This window comes from Macrobrachium rosenbergii, chromosome 31, assembly GCF_040412425.1.
Source record: "Macrobrachium rosenbergii isolate ZJJX-2024 chromosome 31, ASM4041242v1, whole genome shotgun sequence".
NCBI lineage: Eukaryota > Metazoa > Arthropoda > Malacostraca > Decapoda > Palaemonidae > Macrobrachium > Macrobrachium rosenbergii.
The window spans coordinates 8404840-8417339 of NC_089771.1; the positions used below are offsets into that span (position 1 = coordinate 8404840).

At 38.1% G+C, this 12500-nt stretch overlaps 2 long non-coding RNA genes across 3 annotated transcripts in view; both read right to left on the reverse strand.

The window, feature by feature from the left end:
- Positions 1–215, reverse strand: part of LOC136855355 (uncharacterized) — a 10114-nt gene extending 9899 nt beyond the window's left edge. Inside the window, exon 1 of the long non-coding RNA XR_010857992.1 lies at positions 1–215. This exon is cut by the window's left edge and continues 138 nt beyond it. This is a non-coding gene — a long non-coding RNA (uncharacterized lncRNA).
- A 97-nt stretch (positions 216–312) lies between these two features.
- The window catches only part of LOC136855356 (uncharacterized), a 13738-nt gene continuing 1550 nt past the window's right edge, over positions 313–12500 (reverse strand). Inside the window, exons 1-5 of one of the 2 annotated variants that reach the window (XR_010857994.1) lie at positions 12372–12500; positions 11424–11531; positions 3292–4873; positions 2055–2159; positions 313–1113 (exon numbers count right to left, since the gene is read on the reverse strand). The exon at positions 12372–12500 is cut by the window's right edge and continues 1550 nt beyond it. This is a non-coding gene — a long non-coding RNA (uncharacterized lncRNA). Of the gene's footprint in view, positions 1114–2054; positions 2160–3291; positions 4874–11423; positions 12236–12371 lie in introns of those variants that run through there. The other variant, XR_010857993.1, reaches the window with a different exon arrangement.

The following is a 12500-nucleotide window of genomic DNA, read 5'->3' on the forward strand; positions in this document are numbered from 1 at the left end:
AAATTCCAACTCCTCAGTGATCCTATGTGTTGACATGCTTGAAAGAAGTTTATTATAGGTGGATTCACAAATATTTCTATTAACTTCCTGTTTTCTATCTTTTAGTTCTTTCGGGAGGTCTATTACTCCTATAACACCTTTTAATTTTTCTTCTTGACACATTAAATTCATGGGTGACCAGTAACATTTTGTTAATTCTTCATTTTTTATGTTATTTAAAAGGTTGGTATTCATTGCTAGTATGACAAGTCCAAGTACTTTGAATCATTCTTTTTAATTGTCTATTTCTCACTGGCTGACTGTTTACAAACTGTATCCTACAATTATGTTGTTTTTTCAAACTTTGTATTTTTTTTTTTTCCATGACAAGCAGTCAGTGCAATTATAGTCTGTCAATCTGTTTTCTCCCTAACATTTTTCTTGTTAAAACTACTGTATCACGTATGTCTCATGGCCTAAGCATTTGCAACTTGGCACATCTCAAGTCATGAACACTGCATCTGAGCACAACTTCATTCAGGGACAATGAGTGAGCACATGGCTGGAGTAATTGTGGTTTAGGCCTATTAGTTATTTCCATAGCTATTAGCTTACCAGTTAATAGCTCTACTAATTGCTGGATGCCACCTGGGTACTACTGTTGCACTGCACTGATTCATATATCAGTGTCACCTCGACTTTGCTAAGGGTTTAGACCCACAGAAGGTGAGATCCATGCCAGTGGCTCTTGTCACCCTTAGTGGAGAAGGCTACTGAGCCCCTCAGGTAATGCCACAGGTAGCAACAAGGTTAGCACTCTGTTTTTTTTTTTTTTTTTTTTTTTTTTTTTTTTAAAGGGGCCATATGCCTTTGGGAAGGGTGGACATCCTATGGAACTATTATGAGAGAATGAAGCTGTGTGGGTCTCTGTTTGGTATGTTCCCATCACTAGCTTGCCTTCACCAGCCAGTGATTGTGGTAAGTTGCCAAAACTCAAAACTCAGTCCTTCTTGTGAGGTTTGCTTTCCTCAATAGTCAGAGGGGTGGGTATAGTCAGTGGGCAATGCAGTGGAGGTCCTTTGGCACTGGGTGTGTGGCAGTCTGATTTCACCCAGGATCACTGTAGCAATCAACCTGCAGAGGATAAAATCTCTGTAGAAAGCAAAAGTTTACTTGAAGAAATGATAAGCTTAAACCTTCCCCTAATGAGTTGAATAAGATAGAGTTAATCTATGTACCTCCTTACTTTACACAGCTTAGTGTGGAATTTAAGTGACACCAATTGAAATGGGGAAAACCCATTAGAAACTATATTGTTAAACTGATGTGCTTAATAACAGGTAACTAATAAACGTTCATGCATGTCACCGCCCCCGCCCCAAAAAAAAGACCTGGAATGTCATTTGCAAGGAGCTCAGATCAGTGCTACAAATTCAAGAAAAGTACCTCCTTCCACAACACAGAATTCTGTGCAAGTGACTTTTGAATGCAATGTTATCAAACGCGCCAGATGATGTCACACTTTTCGAAAGGTTTAACCAATTATAGTTATTAATACAATTATTGTCTTATATTATCACCTCAAAACTTGTTATTTTGAATATAAGTCGGTTACACAAGTCTTTAAACAAATTGTATTCTTGCGAATTGTACTTAAGTGTAGCAATGACCTTTTGACTTCCCAAACAAAACTGTTTATTGCATTCATTCTCTTCAAGTCTGTTCTTAGACCACACAAATCAAAAGAGCAGCACCACTTTGGGTCAATCAAATATTTCAACCTTATATTTTTTGTTCAGGAAATCGAGAAATGAAGCTCTTGGCAAAAATATTGAAATTTAAAATTACAAATTATTTCCCTCTAGTCCATGCAACAAATCAGTTCTGTTCATTATGACTGTGAAGTCTCTAAGCTTTATCATGAACTCATCATGACCAATTTTCCCAGGAGTTTCATGAGTAAACAAATACTAACCTATATTCGTTTGAATAGTCGTTATTTTCTGACCCATTTTACATATGGCATGTGATTCTTAAGCAGAGATTGGGGGAAAAAGTGATTGGCACAGCCTTACCATTCAGGAGTATCTGGACACATTATATTGTCGTAGGTCAATCTGAATTTCAAGGCTGCTTTATTGCGGATGTAATGTAACTGGTAGTTCAGAGCACCCACAGACCTGAGATGGAAAAATCAATCGTTGGTACACTGTTAGATGAATCTAACCGAAACCCTAACAGAGGGATTAAACCTAGAACAGTATTTGGAGGTTTAAAACTTGAACAAATAATGCTGCAAGTTTATGGAGTGGACTGATAGAATAGAACAGAATAGAACATAGAATCTAGGCCAATGGCCAAGCTTTGGAACCGATGAGGGCATTCAGCACTGAAACGGAAATTGACAGTAAAAAGGTCTGAAAGGTGTAACAGGAGGAAAACCTCACAGCAGTTGCAATATGAATCGTTAGGAGTGGGTGGAAAGCAGGGTGGAAGAAAGAAAATATTAACTGAGGTACAGTAAAAGGAATGACAGGTGTTGTGCTTGCTGAGGGTAGAGTAAATTGCCTGTGCAAAGCCAAGATAGCACAGAATTATCATCATCATTAACTCAGGAAGCCATTAAATTAATAAAACGTCAATGAACTTCCATAACAGATGTATAATGAAGGCGTTAGGCTGTAGAATGTGACAGCAGTTGTAAAGTTAAAAAATATAACGGTATTATGATGCTGTCTAAACGAGGTGCTGGGAGTCTTTTAAAAACACTACAGAAATTCCAAAACAAAAAAATACTAAGGGATGTAGTTAATCAAGCTACCAGTGTCAGAAAGCTTTTCAAAACAAACTTGAACCACGCAATGAATATCTATGTAAAACATGTTCAGCACGACATATCTAATATTCAGTATCAAACCAGATTCAGATCAGGAATGGAACTTGGTTCGTAAGAAAGTTCTTCTGTCTTAAGTAACCTATATAAAATATATCATATGTTCAAATATGAACTGAGAATGCATTTCCTGCCCCTATCCACTTTTGCATGACTTAACATAACACTTCTGGAGACAATTTTAGCCTTCAGTACTGATTCACTTTTATTAACCTGTTTCTATCTTAAGATTCATCTTGCTGGTAAGAAATAAATATACATAAAACCTTCATTAACATCAGTGTTTTTGTGGCAAAAAGGATTTATGCAATTTTTATATATGTAAATATTTTTACACTCCTTATCAACCCTGTGAGTTCTTGGCAGAACAATAACTTTTAAGATTAACCAAATAATAATAATGAGAAAATTAACCTCACCATTACAATGGTTGATTCCTGAACTGTCGTGAAGGTTGAACAGCATTCAGTCTCGACAGCAGTGGTTTCTGGTTCTGGTCGCTGGTTCTATCTCCCGATCCTGGTTCTGGTCCCTGGTTTTATCCCCTGGTTTCAGGTTCTGGTTCTTGATCCTTGGTCCCTGGTTCTAGTTCCTGGTTCTGGTCCATGGTTCCTGGATCTATCCCCTCGTTCTTGTTTCTAGTCCCTGGTTCTATCTCCTTGTTCCTGGTTCTGGTTCTTAAATCCTTGGTTCCGGGTTCTAGTTCCTGGTTCTGGTCCCTGTTTCAGGATTCTTGGTCACTGGTTCCTGGTTCCTGGTTCTATCCCCTCGTTCCTGGTTCTGGTTCTTAAGCCCTGGTTCCTGGTTCTAGTTCCTGGTTCTGTTCCACAGTTCCTGGTTCTGGTCCCTGTTTCAGGATTCTTTGCCACTGGTTCCTGTTTCTTGTTTCCTGGTTCCCAGCCCTGGTTCCTGGTCCCTAGTTCTTGGTTCGTGGTTCTGGTCCCTGGTTCCTAGTTACTAGTTCCTGATTTCTGGTCCCTGATTCCTCGCTCTTGGTTCCTAGTCATTGGTTCCTTGTTCATGGTTCCTGGGTCTTGTTTCCTGATTCCTAATCCCTGGTTCCTGGTGTCATTTCGATACATCTATAAAGTCGCTTTGATACAAGCCAAGTCGTTTCAGTTAGGTACAAATGAAAACTGAATAATAAAAAAACTATTGTATTTTTTTTCATCTCGCTCCAATCTGGTTTCCTTAAGAAGCAACAACGTATTTTTATTACCCACTTGTTTTCAAAAAGGTCTCACTTGCGTTATAGTAACTGACATTGACCGGACGTCTAGTGTTTTATGCAAACATTAAATCTATGTTTGGAAACGAAAACAAAGTCAACATGGTTTAAATATCTGGTATCTAGATAATTCTCTTGTAATTTTTTTAATAATAATTACGCGATTATAATTTGCTAAAAATGACCTCCTCGCAGTCTAAACTTAGGCTAGTCATTGAGGGTGCGATTCTAATTTAACCGCTCCTCCCCTTTCCCATACACCCCACCCCCCCCCTAAAAATAAAGGCAAAAGTACAAAATAACATTAACCAAATATTAACAAGAGACTCGCCACAATGGACCACATAATATTTTCGCTTGATTGATGGATAATCTTAGTTCTCTGGTAAAGGGATTGAGTGGGCAGGCTTGCAAGAGTCAAAAGATTCACTTTTTTTAGTGAATAGAATGGAATTTAGAATTCAGGCACTAAAATGAGGTCACCCAGCGCTGAAACAGAAACTGACAATAAAACGTTTTCAAAGGTGTAACAGGAGGAAAACCTAGCGGTTGCATAAATAAGAAAGTTAGGAGATGGAAGGAAGAGAATACGAACGGAGGTTCAGTAAAAGGAATGAAAGGGGTTGCAGATAGGGGACGAAAGGACGTTACATAGAGCCTTAAGTAATGCCAGCCTCGGGACCTCGGCTCATACCCAATCAATTTCTAGATGTTTTGAGGCGACTCGAAGCCAACCGCCCTGACTAAGCCTTAGACTTTCGAGCGAAATTTTTCTGTAAACAAAAAATGATCTACATTAATTACTTACAGATATCATCATCTACCTTAAAGGAGAAAAAAAGTTTTTGTATAAATTCTAGATGAATGAATCTCTAAAAGGTATAATTCCTTGAATGACCTAACTTCTATGGGACAATGAAAATCTCTAATTGACTTTCAAACCAAGTTGAAAGTTTTCGCTAATACATCATATTATTTTGAACTCTGATTTTTAGAGCAGCAATAAATCAACCATCTGCTACTTTCCTGTAATAGTTACTTTCACCAAAGCAACGAACGAAGTGACCAGGAGGGACAAGTTACGGCGAGGTAAGTGTTAACCATGAATAAGTGATAGCCTTCGATGGACGACGCAAAATTCTTCAAGAAAACTCTCCCGTCAAGCTGCTCAGCTTAGAAAAAAATACTTGCTATTCTAAGCGAGCGCATCCGTTTCCCTTTTAAGAGGGTCTATGCCTCTTCGTTGCATTTGTGATCAATGTATTGATGCATCAAATTCGGATAGATTAATGGATCAAGAAAGTGCCGTCAGTCTAATTGTTTAAAGCTGGAAAAGTCTCTTTTACGTCTAAAATGATACCTGCTAGAAATCACGCCCGGTTATAAGACTACAGAGTGTCTGCACTTTCCTTATAAGAATATTATCCTCTTAAAACGTGAAATGCAGTACAATGACTTTATCAACGAACTAATAACCTCTTTATATATATATATATATATATATATATATATATATATATATATATATATATATATATATATATATATATATATATATATATATATATATATATATATATAGTGAAGGAGTAGGTGGCTGCTATCAACCGAGGCAAACAGGACCAAGGGCAGAGGAAGACGTCCATAATAACGGCATACCTTTATTTGTGCTTACGTTTCAAGACATCTGTCTCATTATCAAAGCTGGAATAAGTAAAATATAAATATAAAATCAGACTCAGACTTAAAATTACAATCAAAATATAAAAAAGAAAAGTTATACAAAAGAAAGACAAAATTAAGAAGACCGTTACCGTTTGTACGGAGTATAAAAGAAGAGTGACATAAACAAAGAATTCCAGGCCGGGGTAAACTCACGTCAGGTACAGAGTTGTTGAAGTAGTTTGGTTGTTCAATCTTGGTACTAGTAGTTTAATGAAAAGAGATTTAAAGATAGGAAGCGAAGAACTGGGGACTTTGGAAAGTATTTTAAAATTTCTATAATCAATTTCTGTTTTACATCTTTTGACGTGTTCTCGAATATTTGAGAACTCTGGATTAGATAGTTTGACTCCAGTTCTATAACTGACCCCCCTATGACAATCAATTCGCACTTTCAGTAGGCGGCGTGAGGCGCCCACGTATTGAATCGGCTAACGTATATTTACCAAAAATGAGCTGAATATGTCCATCCGTTTTGTCAGAAATTCTTGCATGTTAGTTAAATAAGTTGTGTGCGCATTTTCCGTCTCTCCTTAACCGAGAGTTCCACCACCCGTATGATTTACTTGGACTAGATATATGTGCTATTATAGTCACTTTACACCCGATTCAATTTAAATGTCTACTTCACATCTGAAGGTTCGTTGCTTACGGCAATCATTGTTATTTTCTAAATAAATTTACATTGTCACCTAACTCAAAACATCGTCCAAGATATGTTACCATTGCCTATAGCTGAGGATCAGATACTGTAAATGCCTACTCCTCCTCCAACTCCCACCCCCGCGGAAAACTCTGGCTGCAGCGGTCACTGTTTCCTAATTCTGAAATGTGACAAGTGAGTGAGCAGCCACATAAGAAAAGAGAAACCCACAGGTAACGAACTAAAACCGTGGAAAGTAATGACTACTGTGCATTTCAGGGCCGTGTCTAATGGATTTTCGTCGATAAGATCTTCACAAAGCATTGGATATGGGTCTTATTTTGGAAATAGCTATTTGAACCCACAGCCTACTTGGCAAAAATATGCAGTGATGTCTAATGTGGATTATTATGATCTCGCTTTTCGAGATCGACAGGTTCTTTACAAGCAGTTGGGCAAATGACTGAGAGGTGACAAACAAAGGAGGGAGGAGCAGAACAAAACCAAAAGCATCATAAGGATAAGCTCAACAGACATTAACCAACACAATAAAGAATTAAACAGAGTCAGGAAAATCTACATATAAAACCAAATCAGTAAACATTACGAAAGCAAATTAATAAGCCATTCAAAAATATAATAAACAAGAAACTCAAAATAGTCAGCATAATAACAATCTGTAAAATAAACACATGAAAAATACGAATAGTCGGAGTTACATAAACATCCGCAGACGAAGCTGTAACACAGGAAGGCTGCAGAAAACAAAGACAGAGCCGACACGGCAACCATCTAGCCCTCAAGCACGACAGACAACCATCATGGCCAAAAACAACCTCCGCTGCTCTGCTGACGAGACTTGCTGACGTACGTCTTCCTCAAATAACGACGACCATGACAGATATGGCAACCATCTCGTCCTCAAGAAACTCTCCGCTGCTCTGCTGCCAGGACCTGACTGGATACCTGCTGCTGCTACTCCAGCTGGTTTGCTGCTACCCTCAACCTGACTCGTTGCTGCTATGAACCTGACTCTCAGGTACGGATACCTGCTGCTGCTACCCCAACGGACTCGCTGCTGCCCTGGACCATTGGTCGTTCTGCCCTCCGGAACCTGGCTCGTTGCTGCTACGAACCTGACTGGTTGCTGTTACGAACCTGACTGACGAAGTCTGACGCCATCCATCAGACGTCAACTCGCCAGTAATTAAAAACAAACAAAAACAAAGTGACAAACGATTGTTCCTAACATGGATAATTAAGGCACTTATCAGAGTAAATCAAAGAAATCTAAAGGCAAACTTAGCTAAATTTAGTAAGCACCAAGAGAGAGAGAGGCTAGTTGTGACGTAAACTGTGACATCAGACTTAATAAATAGGGTTTCCCATTACTATGATAATGATCGCAGAAACACAAATATTTGACCCTCTTGTACAATAAGCAATACCTTGAGTAGGATATGCGATAATTATCGAAATTTTATTTTCTCTATTTCCATCGAAAGTTCTTCACTAATGGTCTGCTCGAAGCGCAAGACCCTGATTCACACAAGGCTGGCTTAATCGTAAACAAACATCATCATATCCTTTTATATAATTTTATATTACAATGTTTTTCTTTACTTCATATTTCCTTCAATTTCAATAAAGTTCACTATATATAATCAATGGATTAGTTTTTATAAAAATTTAGGACATAGCCCAAGTGCTTGGACTGTGAGTTACAAGTATCATTCGGCATAACAATGTGGTCAAGATTAAATGAAATATATATATATATATATATATATATATATATATATATATATATATATATATATATATATATATATATATATATATATATAATAATAAACGATGTAAATGAAATAATCAAAATAACTGATAATTGAAAGAATGAATAACTTAAAATCCATAAAAAATATATAAATAGATAAAACCGGGAATACATAGACTCACTGGTAACCACTCAACAACCCTACAACAAACAGTGTCAATAAATGAGTCAAGCCAATAAAAACAAAATTGCAGCGTGATGTACCAACCAAGCACTGTGGATTTATTATGGGACTGATTATGCATTATGGAAGTTAACGTTAGAACACCTGCATTATCTTACACTCATTTAGCAGGATTAATCAAGTACACGTGAACCGGAACTTTTGAGGAGACAATATGAAGCAACAGAAACTCCAGGGTGACAATGGTTTTCACAGTGTGTTACTTAAGTGTTACTTACTGTAAGACTTGGTGCATACTTCAAGTTAAAGGAACAGTGAATTGCTCCATGGAACTGTATTACACAATTAGTATTCTCATTTGATGCCCCTTCCCTTATTGTAGGCCTACTGTACTCTACTTAGAAACATGGCTCATCGAAAAGAGAGAGAGAGAGAGAGAGAGAGAGAGAGAAAGTAGCCTATGCAGGGTAGGTGTTTGAGTGTGTGAAACAATAAATGAATTCCATATGCTACTACTGTTACTACTACCACCAACATCTGAGTCTTCTTTCATAAAGTAGGCCCATATGGGCGGTGTGTCTAGTAACGAACGTCATACTACAGTGTCGACGAGTGGGAGGGCCTTCAGTAATGACGTTTTACTAGCCTCTATCTACGAGGCTGCTAGATTAGCTAAGTTTCCCTTTAAATTTCTTTGATTTACTCTGATAAGTGCCTCAATTAAGAACATTACACATCACTGCATATTTTTGCTAATTAGGCCGTAGCTTCAAATAGCTATTTCCAAAATACGATCCATATCCGATTGTCTGGTAAGTAAGATTTTATCCACGAAAATCAATTAGGCTTCAATTTCACTGACGCTTTCCGAGATACCATGATTAACTTATTTTCATACGATTTTGGGAAATTCTTAAGACAAAGAGCGAATGATTACCATTTAATTAAAAAATGAGCCTATTAAGGCTATTACTCATATGAACTGTGAGTTTCCGAACGGATAGGCCGAATATTTTTACCATAAGGAATGTCCTATAAAGTTTATAGTCGTTGGTACTGGTGGGCCCACAAGGTTTTCAAGCTTCGACTTCCGTAATCCATCCTAAAAATGATCGGAATGTCGGCTAACTATGCGTCAACAATAACAGGAACTATATTACCCCACGTCCTTAAAACAAGAGTAGAAATTCCAGTGAATGCCAGACTTTAAAAGGCCTCATGGCCTGTCAACACTGTAAAAGCTCGTTGAGTATGTATATGTATATATATATATATATATATATATATATATATATATATATATATATATATATATATATAATATATATATATATATATATATATATAATGGACCTACATGTATACATTTTTTTCCTGACAGTGAACCGAGTAGCTTACTTGTACATCAGGGTCATAAGTGATCATAATGGAAGATGAATTCCTACAGTATCTGGTCACATGCTCCTCTCACTCAATTTTATTCATTTATATCTCCACATACATCCTGTCACCAGCGTTATCATCTTTTCTCTTAGAGAGAGAGAGAGAGAGAGAGAGAGAGAGAGAGAGAGAGAGAGAGAGAGAGAGAGAGAGAGACGTACCTCAAAATCAGAATGTTCGCCTGCATCACGGGTGCCAGTATCCAAGTTTGACAGTGATGTTCTGATTATGTCACCATCACTGAGGAAAGCCAGGCCACTAAAACACCATAATTTTGGCACGTAGGCCTAGATGTCGTCTGTCCCAGTTCCTGACTTGTGTGACTTTTCAACTTGTCGCATTTCTTGGTGTTGATTTCGGGGTGTCGAGTCTCCGTTTAATGTCCCCTCTGGTAATGCTAGGACGTCTCTTTTGTATTTCATCGTCTATTGCCATCAGAGCCACTTACATTTCTATCCTTGTACAAGTAACTTTTGATTGACCTTCCAGGGGCAGGGATGTTGCCGGTACAACTCAGTTAACCGAAGGGTGTCTTCTTTTGACCACTGAATCCTTTTAGGGGTTTGTGCGCTGGTGACAAGATTGGTGGACATCACGACTATGCGAAAATCCTGTGGTAAGTGAGAATGCTAATAAACTAGGAATCAGTAAAACTTTTGTGCTTGCCAGTTGCTACCACCGTTGGCGAAACAAACCACCATGCTAGTTGGTGTTTAGCTCAACTGCTCTCATTAGACTCACTGGTTTGTTCGCTTATTTAATTGTCACCTACTCACTTCCATTCCTGACCGCCACTTACATTCCCACTTTGTATAGTGGAACGGGTTATGGGAACAGTGTTTGCCTGTCGGGCAGTGCCCGCTAGTGTGAACAGGGTTTTATAAGCAGTCAGCTTGGGCTAAAATTCTAGCTGGAGTCTATAGCGAAATGCAGTACGATAAACTAAACATCCTTGACTGACACAGTGAAAACCACTCATGTTCAATACTAGACCATCCATCCGTTCAAGACATCCTATTTCAGCCAAAAACAAGCATTTTAACCCATGAAGTATGTACAGTAAATCCAGTCCGCAAAACTACAGTAATTCTTGTAAGAGAGAGAGAGAGAGAGAGAGAGAGAGAGAGAGAGAGAGAGAGAGAGAGAGAGAGAGAGAGAGAGAGCCTATAATTTCCAGAGTCTAGGTTTGTTGTAGGATGAGAACACTTTTCTGTGGAGTGCCGTAGTCTAATCACCTTACCTGACTTGCACGTTAACTATGATTAATACAAGCACGTTTTAATGTTATATATTCTCCTCTTATATGAACAACGCTCGCAACCCCATAGGCGCACACACAAAACCACCAGATTCGCTGTTTCACAGCCCACTAAGTCTACTTAAAACATGAAGTTACACCTGTACTGTCAACATAACCAACGAACCTTCCTTCTTAACTATCCATAGCAAAATTCAACAACATATCCTGATAAATGTTTTATTGCATAATAATCGCAAAATATACCTCCATGTTCATTACAAAAAAACTATACAGAACAGCTTAAATAGCACCAACACTCTCAGTGTAGTCATTTTGAACTGCAGACGAAATGAAAGAGTTCTTCCTCGATAATGTCAGTCACCACAGGGACCCCAATCGCACCAGTTGGCTGCATCATATCATCCCTGACGGAGGATCATTTGTTCAATTTAACCTCTGTCGCTACAGCCTAAATGCTGCAACGGTTTATAACTGATTTTATCGAATATCTTTCATTCACCTGAACACAGCCACACTTGCAGTTTGGTTTCAAATTCCATTTATATTAAGGTCACAGAATATTCCCTTAAAATAACTGATGTCAATACGATAAAATTTTTACCAAAACTATAAAATTTTTACCAAAATTTTAAAAAGTACGAATTCATAGAACACCCTACAGTTTTGGAGTCAATCATTCATAAGACTGCAACATTTAATTTCGATAAGTAATATTGTCGCTACTATTAACTTGCTCGTAATCGCAGATTTAAAAAAAAAAATGCTTTTGTTTCCCCATGTTCATAAGCCTGCTTGGATTACGAGTTAATGTGATGATTCTTGAAACTCCGTCATTTACAAAAATACCGTCCAAGTAAACAGCAGGCTTTAATCTATCCCCAGTCATAGCCTACAGCCTTTTTCCTCGGTAAACGTCCTCGTACAATAATATTCCGGTCACCACATTTACTTACCTAATCTATGACAAGGATAATACATCAATTAAAAATGACATTCACCTCTATTTGTCGCGAGTACCTTGGTAATTATTATCCCACCGTGAGATCGCCGACGTCCGGTTATTTACGTGGCTAAATCTCACTACTCAACCACTTGACACCAACTCTGCCAATGCGTAAATAAATATAATATAAAAACCTTCGCTACCCAAAACCTTCGTGTTTTCGACTTCAGAACAGTCACTGACACTCAAACTTCCACCTCATGTCGAGCAAAGACGGCGACTCACTCACTCACTCACTCACTTGCCCGAAGCTGTCAGAACCAACCACTTCCGGTTGCCTGTCAAGTCACTGGGGAACTGCGGGGGTGAAGTTTGTTGGTGGATGGACTTTCGTTCATTAACGTCAGATTTTCCTTTTTTACAATATATG